The 15,719-nt window shown below is 40.7% G+C and overlaps 1 long non-coding RNA gene across 1 annotated transcript in view; it reads right to left on the bottom strand.

Moving 5' to 3' along the window:
* Positions 1-15,719, bottom strand: part of LOC144824895 (uncharacterized) — a 132,841-nt gene that overhangs the window by 17,987 nt on the left and 99,135 nt on the right. The window contains exon 2 of the long non-coding RNA XR_013609165.1: positions 11,000-11,078. This is a non-coding gene — a long non-coding RNA (uncharacterized LOC144824895). The remainder of the gene's footprint in view (positions 1-10,999; positions 11,079-15,719) is intronic.

Genomic DNA, 15,719 nt, shown 5'->3' with positions numbered 1-15,719 from the left:
TGAAGCACAAAAAATAAAACAATGCATGACTGCAGATGAAATCTGCTCCATCAATAACACACGCAACCTTGTGATTCGAGTCATCCCAGGAAGATGCGGATTCACATACCTGACCTCTAACGAGGGAGAAAAGGTACCAATTGCATTCAAATCACACTTGTACACAGAAGCTGAAAAGAAATTCAGCATTAAAGAAAACATTGTTCATGCAGTTCAAACCGCAATAGCTAGAGAAAAAGATAAAGCTGACAGTAGACACATCACAGTCAGAACAGCAGAATCAGCCTTTGAGGCATTAACAACCCCGTGTAATTTACCAACAACAGCATTGAATCCGGAATGGATACAATGGGTGAATTCCATTACAATGGACAAAGTAAAATACTACTTTGATCCAGAACTAGAGGAACTAAAATATCTAGAATATGAAAGAATATTCCCTCTGCCAATCGACATTCTGCCATTACGACAGTACGCTTGTGTAATCTATACAGACGGACATGCTCAACCATCCGTTTGGGGGGAACAAGCATACAACCCCACATGTGAGATTACAAAAGAAGTGTGGCGCGGAGGTATACTAAGACCTCTATTAACAAAAACACACTCAGTAGAAACTAATTCAGAACAACAGACTGAAATAATAGCATTGAAAATGGCGCTAGATAATGCAGATCGCGAATTCCCGACACTCATAGTGTCCGATTCGTATTACTGCGTCAAATCATATAACAGCGATTTACAGAAATGGATTCAAAACGGTTACAAAGATGACACAGGTGCAACAATAAAACAAAAACTGCTTTGGGAACAAATAGTTCTGTTAAAAAAAGAACTACCAAAGACTCACGTGATACACTCACTGAGTCATCAGCGTGATGGCGTTCACGTTGCAGGGAATTCATTGGCTGAGAAAGCCACAGCGGTAGCAACTGAATCGGCTTCCGTAGCTAGAAAAAAGCGTGCAGTAAAATACATTGACGGTGAAACAATGCTGGCGGTGAAAACGTCATCAAAGGGCGACTGCTCAGCGTTACCGATCAGTTACCCACTCAAATATACATACATAATCGATGCGAACTCCGTTCCTTTTGCTCGAATCCCTGGAGTGGGGGATAGAGTAATTCCAAACAAGGACAGGAGAACTTTGTTAATAGCAGACGCACATATGGGCGAGGGTCTCAGACACCTCAAACTAAAAGATTCTCTGGAAGAACTACAATCAGTGTACTGGTGGCCAGGCATGAGCCTGCATCATCACATCTTTGTAAAACAATGCCCGGGCTGCAACAGAGATCGCAGCGGCGAGAGGAACGGGGTAATACCATGGCGTTTCACTCAATAAGGGCTAAACAATAATCAGTGAAACAAGTGTAAATAATGCGTCCCATTAACAAATAAAGACTAGTTTCCACTTATAAATGTAGACCCCAGCACTCGGCTGACGTCGGGACTGTTATACAAAGATTTGCGAGTCTAAATGGCATATACGCTAGGAGCATGCTACGTTTGACCAATGTTTTCACTTTAGCCCTCAAGCTTGTGGGAAAGCACGGCCAAATGAGCATAGCGAAGCGGGATTCTTCTCACTTCCTTCCTGAGGGATACGGGACGGTGTAAAGAAAAAACCAAGGCATAAAGCAATCTATAACAGCAAAGGTATTAGGTTCGGGAGCTGGGTGGGTCAAACATCTAATAAGTGTCCAACGTAGTCTAAACAACTTGCCAAGAAATTCTCTGAAGGGATTCAGTCCGTACGAATTGTTGTTTGGAACTAGGATGTTAGTCTTAGATCTTGACAGTCAGACTTCAGTGGTAAAAGAAAAAGGCTTTGATATCAAAGACCGTTTGGCTATTTTGCAGGACTTAAACGAAACAAGAAAAGACCTGAGCAACATAAAGTTGAAACAGCAGCCAACAACCACTAAAGAACCACCACCTGTCCCAGCAAGACCTGTCTGGATTCCAAAAGTCGGGGATCTAGTCAGAGAAAAGATCGCGGTAAAGAAGGAATTTGGGCCTTCTTACAGAAAAGCAGTTCCTGTCTTGTCCATCAACGGGACAAGATCAGTTGTACTACCGCCGCTTGCTGGTAAAAAGGAGAACCGAGTTGTATCCATCGACCTGGTAAAACCACAATCATGTGGCCGATAACAAACAGTAGGCCAAGTCGACTCCCGATAAGTAGTAGAACACCGAGGTTTGCTACAAGTACAGAGGTGCTAACTAAAAGGCTAATCACATTCGAAACGCCTACAGAACAACAACAAGGACTATGCAACAATGCAATGGAACTCACACCTCTGAAAACCCAAATAAAAACATTTAGTAGAGACACACCAACCTACAATGAAGTAACAAATGAATATGCTGAAGCTGCAAGAAACAGTAATCCTGAAGCAATTGGAACAATAGACAGAACGGCATCCGGCTACTTCATCAACTTTGAAGATTCTTCTGAAGATCTAAGTGAATCAAAGACACAGCCATCAACAAAAACTTTTAAAGATAAAGCTAAGGAAATATGGAAACAGCTGAAAGAAACCTATCTGATTTCTCCATGGATTGAATTTTGGGTGTCCTTTGGTGTATTTATCCTGATACTTTGGCTCATCATGATACTATGTTTGGGACGCTTCATTGAGGGAAAATATGCTAAAATGGACACAGCAAGCCAGAAAATCAACTTGATCCTCAAGCCACACACGTCTTCACACGTCAAGAAAAGAGAACTTTCTTCAGTCAATTTCACAGCCAATCCTATACCGGGTGGGGTAGCATGGGACAATACTGACTATGAAATTTATGGTCCGGTCGAAATCCTCAAATATCCACACCAAATCAAGATCTCGTTGAGTAACTTTGTAAAACCAAACTCATTTGCTGATGATTGGGACTTTGAAAGTATCAATGACATGATGTCTGACCTAGTGATGTCTGCTAAATTTACCAAACATGATTATTTGCAGGGTTCGTCTAATTATGATAGTATGTACTGCTACAACCACTATGGTAACCATTTTTTACATAAATCAGCACAACCTAGAAATGTTTTAAATTATAATCAATGGAAACATTGTGCAGCCCCTCCAAAAGGAAGCTCAAGAACCGTTTATGACAAATATTCATATTTTTCAGGGTTTAACACAAGTAATGCTGAAACATTTTATTTCAAATTGTCAAATAAGACAGGAACAAAAACCATGCTTACAAACACGAAATTGATATATTCAGACTCATTTTTTGAACAAATGAATACATTTGGTTTTGATTATTGGGACAAAAATGTTGAAGTAAAAAGTGTTTGGGGTACAAAAGAATGGCAAGTACAAGGTATAGAATCATTGTTTAGAGCCTGCATGATCCCAGAACAAATTATATTCTTGAATGAAACTATTCAACAAACTACCTGTCTTGGATTAGCCAAAATCAAAGACTTAAATAAACCGTCTATTCCAAAACCAACAATGAACAGCAATAACTCTGCAGATGAAGAGATAGACGTAAACTATGTATTAAACCAAAACAGAACAAACCCTGATTGGAAACAATGGTTAATCTGGCCCACAGATACTAATAACTGTCAAGACAGATTCCTGAACAAAACACAGGGGTTCAAATTGACCAGGCCAGACCCTAGATATTCCCAAAGACAACACCCAGGGATAATCACCACCTACAGTGTGGGCAAACTCTGCCTTCATTGGCTAAAAACTTCCACACTGACAGAAATTAAGCAACACCTAACTTTACTTACTGATGGTGCTGACTTGCGTGATTTCATTATGGGACCACGCAAACAGCGTCAAAAACGCTTCATAGCAGCCTCTATATATGCAGCTTACAACGAGGCCTGGAAGATAACTCAAATTGAGACAGCAGAAAGTATACGGGAAATTGACCGTATTAATTTGGAAAAATCGCTTTCTGTAGTGGACAATGGGTTAATGACTCTGTCCTCCAGAATCTTTTCATTGGACAGCATTGTGTCATCAGCAATCGACATAATATCGCAAGACTTACTGTTGTTACAACACGGTCAGTCTCAATTGCGTTCTATTGTACAGCTTGGCTGGACGTTACAAAATCTGCGTTCAGGCTATGTGCCTTGGCGTTTAATCAACACAACGTCACTATTCAATATCTTTAACCTTACTGATAAACAAATCAGTATGGCACAAAAGGGTGCTGATTATACAATCCTGAGCATTGAGAAACTCGAGAGATTACCATTGACAATGTCAGAACATCCTGTCATTGAATGGATAATACATGGGATAATTAATATTCCGATATCTACTTTCAGGTTTCAATACTGCCAAAAATATATACAGGCTGGCATGTACGAAAAATTGGGAAAAGGGTACATTAAGACAACATGGAACCTGCCCTATTCACATGCATGTGTCAGTAATAAAGGACAGAAAGTGTTTCTTAGTGGCAATAATTGTGCGATGTCACTAAGCGGTACACTTCTGTGTAATGGAATTAGTTTGCATGGAGCCTGTGAAGGGAACTCAAATAACCTTTCATGTCACCAGCTAGGCACACCTGCAACAGAGATAGAACCATTCTTTAAAAGACTCTATAACGGGAGTTACATTCTAATTGTGGATCGCAGATGTTGTAGTCTACTGCCCGGGGTTCCTTATCTCGTTAGTACGACTGCGAAGGTCATGTGCTGTGGACGCTTATTGTTCCCCAGCTCCTTTCCAGACAGGGAGGCAAGGGCATGGCCTAACTTGAAAATTACTTCTATTTGAGTTGATACTTTAAGCAGAATGAAAACAGTGCTTCTTCAGACGCCGACCAGGCTCACGTCATCAAAAGAAACGTATGATCTCCTAGTCGCAAGGACGACTGCAGAGATTCACTCATTGTTATCAACTAATTCCCCCATACATTTCGCAGAAATCCTGAATGAAATCTTAAATATTTCTGATACCAGTGGAGTCTCAAATGTATTTAAGACAGTATTTTCGATGGCATTAACACCATTCAAAGCCATACTGGGTATTTTTCCAGACTTCGTCCATTCGATTTTTGGAGGAGTTCCCCTCATTCTGGGACTAATTGCAGGAATCCTATTCTTAGTCCTTATATTTCGTTATGGCAAACCATGTCACAGACAAAACACCTGCGACAAGGGAAGAAACAATCCGAGCCATTGGATACCGGGACCGGATATCAAAAATCCTGGGACTAACCCGGCTTAGAGACCTGAACATGACTTGGTTTCTTTCATTTCGGCCGATATGGCAAAGATGTGTTTTACCTGTATTAAGGTGCATGCTGTGCGGAGAAGAATGCGTGTTGGACACCTGTCTGACGCTACAATCGGATGCGCCAATGGATGCAGAAACATTGTTGGGTCCGGTAAAGGCTCATGCATTGTGCTGCCCTCAACGGCTGCCAATCCTGATGACGGCATTCGTGGAAACTTCACCACTACGATTAAGGGGTAGTGAAGATCAAGATGAAAGCAGCATCGATCAGGTACAACCTTCTGTCAGCAATACTACTCAAAACGTCAATGGAGACAATCATGCACATGAATGCATGGTTACATCCTTTTCCGAGTTAGTGGAACTCTCACAGGAAGCTGTTGACAGCTTTTTCAGCAGTCTCAATGATATGATGTTCTCACCAGAGCAGAAATAATGACTCTTGAACAAGCTAGCACACGGCGTTCCCGACACCTTGAATTTGGCCTTTAACTTTAATAATAAAGTAGCAAGATCGACTTTTCCTCCAGTTCACGGACAGCAATTTTTTAGCAGCCCCAAAATATTTTTGTTAAATTTTACGGGACACTTTTCTTCTGCTTAAAGTAAGAACTATTCTTAGAGAACTAATTTCTATTTTTAGAAACTTCATAGACATTAGCTGCCCGCTGGTATGTTTATAAATATTTTTGAACTGTGATGAAGTGGTCTCGAACTTTTCTTCTGTATTAAGAGCCATTTCATGTGGAATTCTAATATTCAATTACTAATAATGTATACATATGTGTGATTATTTTAGCATTATTCTACTGCTTGAGTGCATATAGTACATATGACTATTTTTTTCCCGTATGTTACATAATTTCAAAATGCATTATGTGTATTTTGGGGTGGTAAGGTATACACAATACTCTACAGTATGTTTTACTATGCCTAGATTCGTAAATATGGCCATAGTTAGCGTGGAGTGGGTGTGATGTATTCCTATAGGTTCTGTATCGATCCCCCTATTCCTGACCCTATTCTGGTTAACAAATTAACTAGCAGCCATCCCAAGATGCAGAAACCGTTATCTGATTATGCCAGACCACGGCACAGGAGCGCGTTATCTGATTAGGTCATAACGCTTGCCATCTAATTAGGCAAGCAATATTCCTCCAGCCCCTGATAAGGCATACGGAGTTCTCAAAACAAATCAAACCTATGACAACCTGGGAAAAACCCTGCGGCCATTGTTTTGATTTCACCGAGAACTTCAGTAAAAGAATGTGCTAACGACCAGCTCGTATGACATCCTTATTGACGTATCTATGTCCATCCTTACGTCAATCTCGGCACCTTACAGGTATAAATATTACCGATATCGCCTTAAGCAAACACACGCGGTGGTGACGAGATCGGAGCAGCGAGACTTGCCGAAGCCCACTGACGCTGCCCCGCCTTCCTGACGCGCTGAGAACGAGACGCTGCCTTTCTCCTGCCGAGAAATCCAGCTCCGGCGCTTCCGAGCGGCCCTTGCAGGCAGCCTGGAATATCGAGACCAAAGATGAGAGATACCATCCCTCAATCATCCTAGATTCAAGGTACGGAACTGAATAACCCCTTGCAGAGAATTCTTGAATCAGTCACTTGGCAAAACAAACTTAACTTAAACTACTACTTTCTATCCCCGCCCACGTATTAGGCTTAGGTCAGGTACACTGGGGTAGGCGTAGTTAGAAGCACCAGTTGAGTACGATTAGTCAAATGTTTATATGTATGTATCTATTTTATCCATTTTAAACCACCATATGGCTTAGAAACCATATAAATGTTTTTACAGTATTATTTTATACTTCTGCTTTTATTGTATGCACTTTACTTAACCATAAGTATTGCAATAATATCGATTCATTTCTCTTGTACGAGAAAAGAGACTGATCAATAAATAACATCTTTTATTGAACACGCCCGTCTCTTCCTTTTCTCTACAATCTGGTGAAACTAAGAATGCACGTACTGACTGAGTAAAATAAGTTGTCTTTTGTTTTCACACGACTCTAGAGATACACTCTTGATTAGGGGAGAGCAAAGTTGTCATGTTCTATGGTTGTCAGAAACTAAATCCCTTCTTGTCTATCCAGGGAGGTTCAACTCCTCCTTGTCTATTCGAGAAAGTTTCTAGTGAACTCTGAGCTAGCTGGCAAACCCAAAACTTTAAGTCTAATATCGACAGTAGAAGACCTAGTTAACGTCTGGTCTAGGTCTATACTATTGGAGGTATTATTCCAATGCGCAGAGCCTATTGGGATAATAGGAACTACACTACAGTATATGTCCTTAGAAGATGTACAATGGCCACCATCTTATTTGCCGTCTAGTTACCTTCAAGAATACTGGCCATTGGGCCATTAAGCGCCAAGAAACCTCTTGGTGTACGTGCGCTATATAAATTTTTATTAACATAACATAACATTGGGAAAGAGGCATGTTGTTCCGCCTAAGGGCAGGTACTATGAAATACATGCTTAGTTTTCTCTTGGGGTTTAATATTAAGCTAGATCAAATGCTATTCCCATGTGATAACTATAGCACACAGACGATGCTGCATTTCCTATTTTTCTGTAATTTTCATCAAATGTACACAAAACAGTTTTTGATTCCTTTTTTTAAGGAAACCGCCATTATTGATAACAAAGCAGCCTATACAGAAATCCTCAGATTGGAGGATGATGCTCTGGTTTTCCGCATAGGTTCTTTTTTTAAAGCGGCAGTTCGTTCACGCACTTCCATGTGCACTCAATGATAGCTGATTTCTATTGTGTCTCTTGCTGCTTTAAATTACAATTTAGATGAGTTGTAAAATAATTGGATGTCTACGTTTGTTTACTCATCCACATTTATTATTCATGACGATTTTTATTCGTACATTGCACATGGTATTTTCTTTTTCGGGAAATATGTGAAATTGAAGCACTTTATAGTGTATATATGGAAAAGATTGCACTTTGTATTTATATGGCACTGCCATGATGCTATCCTGCACTAATATATTATTGTACAGACATTGCCTTTTATAATGCTGCTGTTTTTATATACTAGTGCTTTTAAATATTTTTATGTATTTTAATACTGAACTTTTTTGACCTGTGCTTTTAAGTATTCATTCTGCATCCGAATAAAGATTAATTGAATTCAATTCAATTGAAGAATCATCCTTTATATGGATGATATACTGCTCTATATAGCTGTTCCATCCTTTACTTTTAGGGGTGGGCAGAATTTGCGTAGTCGCACTATGCAATGTTCCACGAAACTGCAAAAAAACTCTGCGAGCTCGCAGAATACATTTTTGTGGCAGGAGCATCATGCCAGAATGAATCCTGCCCAGCATATATTTTTATCAAAGAAGATGCCACCTTTTTGTGCAATACCTCTATTCAACTGGAGTACTACTGGCTAATCAGTAAGTGTTACCTCGTTGGGTAAATGTATAGTGCCTTTCCTACACCACAGCTGTGGGCCAGAAGAGTTGTCTCCAGTGACAATGTGTGTCTGTAACTTTGCCCCTGTCCCCAAAGGCACCGGGGTCCCTTGAGTGAGCTGTCCATCATAGTGGGGAAAGGGCGATAAGACTTTGCATACCACTAGTGTATGTGAGGCAGGGCCAAACAGGTGGGGCTTCTATGCAAGTTCACATGCCTCTTGTTTATAACCACTTGGCTGCTAAGGCACATGATGCACTTCCATTGACTTTCCATTGAAATCAATGGAAACTCCATGACGAGTTACCCTTGTCATTAGCACTGAAAGGTCAGAGAGTGATCAGAACAGCAGAAGAGGAGAAAGAACCTCCTGGTCACAAGAACTACACGGGGATTGCGCTTGAGAAACTCATGGATGCAAAGACCTCTATCAAGGATCAAAGCTCATTTTTGACGGAAGATGTGGGGAGAAAGCACACCTGCCCAGCCGCGACAGTGCTCACAAACATTTTGGGCTGATTAATGCATTACTGAGTTTGCCCTGAAACTCGGGCAGCAGCTTTATTTATATCTGTAAGTGCTTCCTGCTGAGGTTTAATTTTTGTGACAGGAGCATCGTGCCAGAATAAATCCTGCCCTACATATTTATCCAAGAAGATTCCACCATTTTGTGCAACACCTCTACTCAACTGGAGTCTTACTGGCTAATCAGTAAGGGCTACCTAATTGGGTAAAAGTATAGTGCCTTTCCTACACTAGAGCTGCGGGCCAAAACAGTTGTTTCCAGTGACCATGTGTGTCTGTAACTTTGCCACAGCGCCGAAAAGCGCCGGGGTCCCTTGAGTGAGCTGTCCATCATAGTGGGGAAAGGGCGGGAAGACTTTGCATACCACTAGTGTATGTGGGGCGGGATCAAACGGGCGGGGCTTTTATGCGAGTTCACATGCCTCTTGTTTATAAAAGGTCAGCGAACGATCAGAGCAGCAGATTAGATGAGGAGAAAGAACCTCCTGGTCACAAGAACTACACGGAGATTGCACTTGAGAAACTCATGGATGCAAAGACCTCCATCAAGGATCACAGTTCATTTTTTATGGTGGATGTGGGGAAAAAGCACAACTGCCCAGCCTCGAAAGTGCTCACAAACTTTTTGGGCTGATCAATGCGTTACTGAATTTGAGTTGCAACTCGGGCACCTGCTTTATTTATATCTGTTTTGTGACAGGAGCATTGTGCAAGAATGAATCCTGCCCTGCCTGCATATTTATCCAAGAAAATGCCACTGTTTTGTGCAAAACCTCTACTCACGAATTACGCTATACCACAGATCGTGGAATTTTCAGGAATTCCACGTTCAGCACAGAAAGCACAATTGCTGAAATTTCACAAATTCCACGAGCGGAGCGGAATTTGTCACCCACCCCTATTTAATCTTGACAGGATAATTAAGATATTTACAATTTTTCATCGGTACTTAGGCTACACTATTAAATAGAATAAGTTGCTGATTGATATTTTCCGTGGGCCTACACAGTGTCTACCTGATGACTGGGCTGTTTGGGTGGTCACAGGGCGTTTCTGCTGTCTGGGGATCTTTGTCACCATTGATCCTGACATATTTTATGCACATAATCTTGAGCCACCGGTTACACACTTGCGAGGGGATGTTCAACACTGTAGGGCATTGCCTCTGTCTCTACAGCGGACAGCTGCCATGTTCAAAATGATGGCCCACCCCGCTTTCTGTATGCTCTTCAAAACACACCTTATCCTACTTCCAGGTGATAGGCAGTGCACTCCGTACACTTCTTTGTGATAGGGGCCCCCAAATAGCATTCCAGAAGCTATAAAGGGGTGGTACGATGGGGGTACAGCTCTCCCCGATTTATAAAAGTATTACTAGGTGTTATAACTTATTGTCATCAATCACTAGGTTTCTCCCCAGAGGACAAACTGGCCTATCGGATGGTCCAGGGTTATCTAAGAGCCAATTATGGGGGGCCACGCACTACACCCCTACCCAGCCCTACAGCGCATATGCTTACCCTTTGGCACACAGTACTGAATGCAATGGGCTGGGGGGCAAGATTACACAAAACGCTTCCTTGGGGAATTCCACACAGTTGGGCACCCTGGCCTCGAGGGGAGTTTTGATAACTGAGAATCTCATTGGCCTGTCCTGGGTGGGAGACTTGTGGAAACAGGGGGAAGTACTCACTTTCGAAGAGTTACAAAGAGAATACTGTTATAGTGTTAACATGATGGGTCTCACAAACTTTTTAATGTAATTTATTTTCTCCTTAATCATACCTCAGCTACCATACCGAAGCTATTAGGTCCTCTGATGGATCTTGTTCTGTGCTGAAAGGGTCCAGAATACTTAGGGAACCTGGAATAAGATAATTGTTATTCAACATTGAGCGTGAACTCCCAAGCCAATCTACAACTAGTTGGATTAACCACCAAATCAAATTGAATTTAGCTACAACCACGAAATTAGACAAAATCAGCTGAGTATTCTATTTCAAATTTGTATTTCTACTTTGTTTCAAATAGTTAGCATATGTCCTAAATTTCAAATTGATCAGATTTATTAAATATTTGCATGCTCTGCAAGATCCATACAAGCAGAAACAATTCTTCCTCAGCCAAGGGAAATATAGTCTAAGGAAAATGAATTAGTGGGCAATTTGGTTGTCTCTCGTACCAACCCTCTTAGTAAAGTTCAATGAGTTCTAAATGACCAGTTCCAGTTCATGGACAGAATCATCTGCCTCTGTCTGCACCGCAGCATCAATGCCACAGCTGCTCAGAAGCAACCTCTTTTTAGCCAAAAAGGTTCCACTACTTTAGCATTCCAGCCAGCAGCAAATTGCGGTATTTCATCACAGTCTGCACTGTTTCTGGAAGTCCCAATCGTCAGTCTCTGTACCGCAAGATGGGGAGATGCCCCTTAGTTCAGAATTCAGGTAATTATAGTCCATTGTTTCCAGGTTTACACTCTTGACATCACCAAATTTGTCAGACCATTCTGTCCCATTGGTTGCTCACAATAGGATGAGATGCTGTAGTAGGTAAAAGTACACAGATCCAGAAGAATTAAATAATCCACTACTCCCCATTTCCTTAGAGCCACTGTAGATTAGTCATTCAATTATTTGTTACATTTAGAAAGTAGGCAATATCATGCTTTCATGCCTTGTCTGTCCATTCTCAAGCATTTGCTCTAAGAAGTAATACTTTTGTTGCAAGTCTAGCCAACACAAGTGGTAACTTTATGAAAGGTTCCTATAGGCCTCAGACTTTTCAGTTCATAAGTTCACACTAGCAAAGGAAGCAAAAATTGAGGGCTTCATGAAATACAGCTCATACATTATGAAATTGTGCTAAAGTATGAATTTTGCATTACAAAGAAAAGTACATTAATGTCTTAAATTAAGCATATTAATATCACTTCATTATAAATTGTAATTAGTTAATGTAAGTATAAGGTACCCAAAAAACCTTTTAATTCATCATCGTTTCACATACATTTTTGTAAATCTCTTTTGCACTTTGCGATTTTATTGCAGCATACAAGGTTTAAAGACACATCAATGATAAACTTTACGATAAACAATCATAATATAACCTGTGTAGCATCCACTTTTCATGTCAATGTCAGTGCTCACGTTTATACTATGAATAATATATAATATTATTATTAATAATATTATCCATTTTCTAACACATGATCCATTTTAGTCTCATATAGAAGTTTTCTGTGTTATCATTTATTTATCATGTTTAGCTAAGCATGAGCACACATGCCACCAAAATGTCAGTTTTAACATCTACCTATTAACTATTATGTGTTATCAGAAAACCACTTCTAACATTCTGCATGCTTTTGCGATGCAGTATCTAAATCAGAACTTCACTGCATGTAGTTTTCGAAACATGGGACCTAATTCACAGTTTGTCATTTTTCATGTAATATTGTGTCATTAATCATTTCCCTGTAAAATTGTCGTAAATAGGTGGAAAGGTAATATCTCAGCTCTATCAATACCAAATGGCACCCACTGAGATGTACTGCTATTTACAAATCCATCACGCCATATAAAAAGTATTGCCAAGGGTTGAAGATATCCCTGAATCCTCACCACTTGAGGATAGGTTGGTAGATGAATATGTGTCCAGCAAAGCGATCCACTTACATACAAAAAATGTCGAATAATTCCCTGACCCTTTGACCCGCTTGCAAGGGAGTTGGGAGGGTGATTTAGGGAGCTGTTAGGATGATTAGTGGCCTGAGGCATTTGTTTCCAAGAGAGATGGCTATTAGATCAAGATTTTGCCTAGTGCAGCTCAAAATTCTTTATAGGTGTTACTATGTTTGTACGACATTGGTCAAAATAGGTAAGGGTAAAACGGATATGGCACTGTGCCCCAAGAAAGGAGGGAACTTTTATTCATTTAATATGGAGCTGCCCAGCACTCCAAAGATATTGGGAAGCTGTGACTGATTGTCTTAGTAGTGACTGTGGAAGTGACATGGTGCCATCAGCATAATGGTGCCTCCTAAACATTTGGGACGAAACAGATCTCACTCACATGGGCTGCCTTTGGCTCACACTGGGATTGATTGTGGCTAAATGTAATGTAGCATGACTGGCAGGAACTGAGTTACCACTCCACCTAAGCGATTGGAAGAGAGATATGGCCTGCTGTATGCAGGCGGAGAACGTGATCTATAAGAGTAGGGGCTGTCTGAACAAATGGATTGTTTGCAAACATGCTCTCTTTGGCTGAAAGAGCTAAAAATCAGGTTTTTAAGTGGTTTGTGGAAAAGGAGATGCTATGACCATGTACTTTATGGGACAAAGTACCCAATGCCATATATAATGAGGATATTTCAAGTCACCTTGGAGTTCCATAACCTTATAGAGGGACTCTGCCTTCAGCCTTGGTTCTCTATATGGTTATGGAACACCTTGATGACTTGCAGTATACTTATAATGTACAACAGGGTGTACATTATCCCTTATATAATGTTACTTTAAAAATGAAATAATATAATATAATATATATGTATATTCACTAAAAAAACAACAGTTAAAGTGACATTATAGTTAGTGAAATGTTGGTTAAAAAATAAAATTTTAAACTCAAAAACCATTGATATTTACCAGTTATAGTTAATTAAAGTAATTATAACTTGCACATTTGCTGTGCACTGCTTGCAGTCACACATATTACCTCACTCATTACATGTTCTACGATGTTAATAACATCACATATGAAATGACATAGTGAGGGTTAAAGTTATAGTTACTTTAGGGCACAAGTTATAGTTACTTGAGATAACTATAACTGGTGAACTTCAGTTGTTTTGAATGTTTAAAATAGTATGTTTAAACTGAGAATTTCACCTAAGTATAAGGTCCCTTTAACCTTTGTATTATTCATGAATGGCTAAGGATTTGTTAAGCAATACTTGCAGTACATTTTTTAGTAGTAGTTTCGTAATAACACAATATTATAATTTCAAACTATAACGTCACTTTAGCCTTCTGTTTTTTCTGTGAATTTCATTTTTTTTTACAGAAAGTAAGATGTCCATCGCCTTGCGTGGTCCGGGGTTGGGTCCGGGCCTGTTCTTCTGCCACTTCCTGCGCTAAACGCCCTTGTGACACCCAACCCCCTGGTGGGCGATTAACCCTCTCCGCATAAGGCCTTCAACTTTGTGTGGCAAGGGATTGGGCACAGAGACTGGCCTCTATCCAGACCCCCCTCATCCTCAAATACACAACACCCACCGTTGCGCACTGCTGACTATATCATATAACATTATAAAAGGTGTCATTTTAAGTAATTTAGACCTTCTGGCTTTGTAAAAGGCTGAAAGTACCATAATTTTAGTGTCTGAGTCTAATGAATTTAACAAGAGGTCAACACATCAGTCTATATAAAACTGACCTATCAGCTTTGTAAAAAAGTAACCAATAAACATAATCAAATAAATATTTTATACATTCACAAATTGTAATGTTTAGTATTAGTGATTATCATAAAATATTTTCAATAAAGCCTTTCATAAAAAAAAACATTAACATGTCTTTAAATCTTTTGCTTTTACATTATTCAAGCCAAGAGTGCAGCCATAGAACCAACCATTAGCGGTCTCTGCACTCTCACTAAAAATCATAAAGCTGCAGCTCAGACTGCATTTGAAAAATATGGCAAGCTCCCCTGGGACAAGGATTCAATGATCTAAAAGACATACTGTGTCTTTTGTAACGTTGCGGGGGGGGGGGTGCTGCACTCCTTGTTGCCCCCCATAACATTAAAAACATGGTTGGTAGTGCTCCTGCCCTTTCTAGGGTCACCACTGGAAAGAAAAGAAATACATTTTAAAAAGCTTTAGGTGATTGGGGTGCTCCTTGCCAGAGCCCTGAATAATAAATGAGTGGCAGCTCCTTTATTATTCTTTTTTTGCTATTTTTGGGGTGCTCCGCTGCCCACCCAGGGCACCTAGATTTTTGAAAGTTTTTGTATAATTTGGGGGCTGCAGAGGGAGCCCCTCAGCCTCCATGTCCCTGCCAGCTCCCCACCAGCATCCAACCGATTTCTGGTGAAATCCAGCCTTTTTCTTCAAAGGTGAGTGCTCCAAAGCATACCCAGGGTATCCAGAAGTGACCCACAGCCCCTGTCAGCTCCCCAACAGCACCCATAGCGAGTGCCACAGAGGCATGCCTTTTTCTTTAACAGTGGGTGCCCTAGGGCCTACCCGGGGCACTCATGACTAATGAATTAGTTAGAGGCCACTGGGGAGCCCAGCAGCACACACAGCCCTTGCCGGCTCCTCATCCATTTTTGTGCTAGTGGGAGCATCCTCTATTCTTTTGTTTCCGCCTGGGGAGGAGTAGTATTTTTCTCTGCTCCCACCCAGGCTGGAGCAAAGCTGTGTTCCCTGCCCGAGAGAGTTCAGGCAGGGTATCTCACACTCTCCTAGGCAGAGAACTACAGTATTCTAGGGGATCGGGTC

This window comes from Lissotriton helveticus, chromosome 3_1, assembly GCF_964261635.1.
Source record: "Lissotriton helveticus chromosome 3_1, aLisHel1.1, whole genome shotgun sequence".
NCBI classification, from domain to species: Eukaryota; Metazoa; Chordata; class Amphibia; order Caudata; family Salamandridae; genus Lissotriton; species Lissotriton helveticus.
This window is presented reverse-complemented; position numbering and strand designations above follow the sequence as displayed.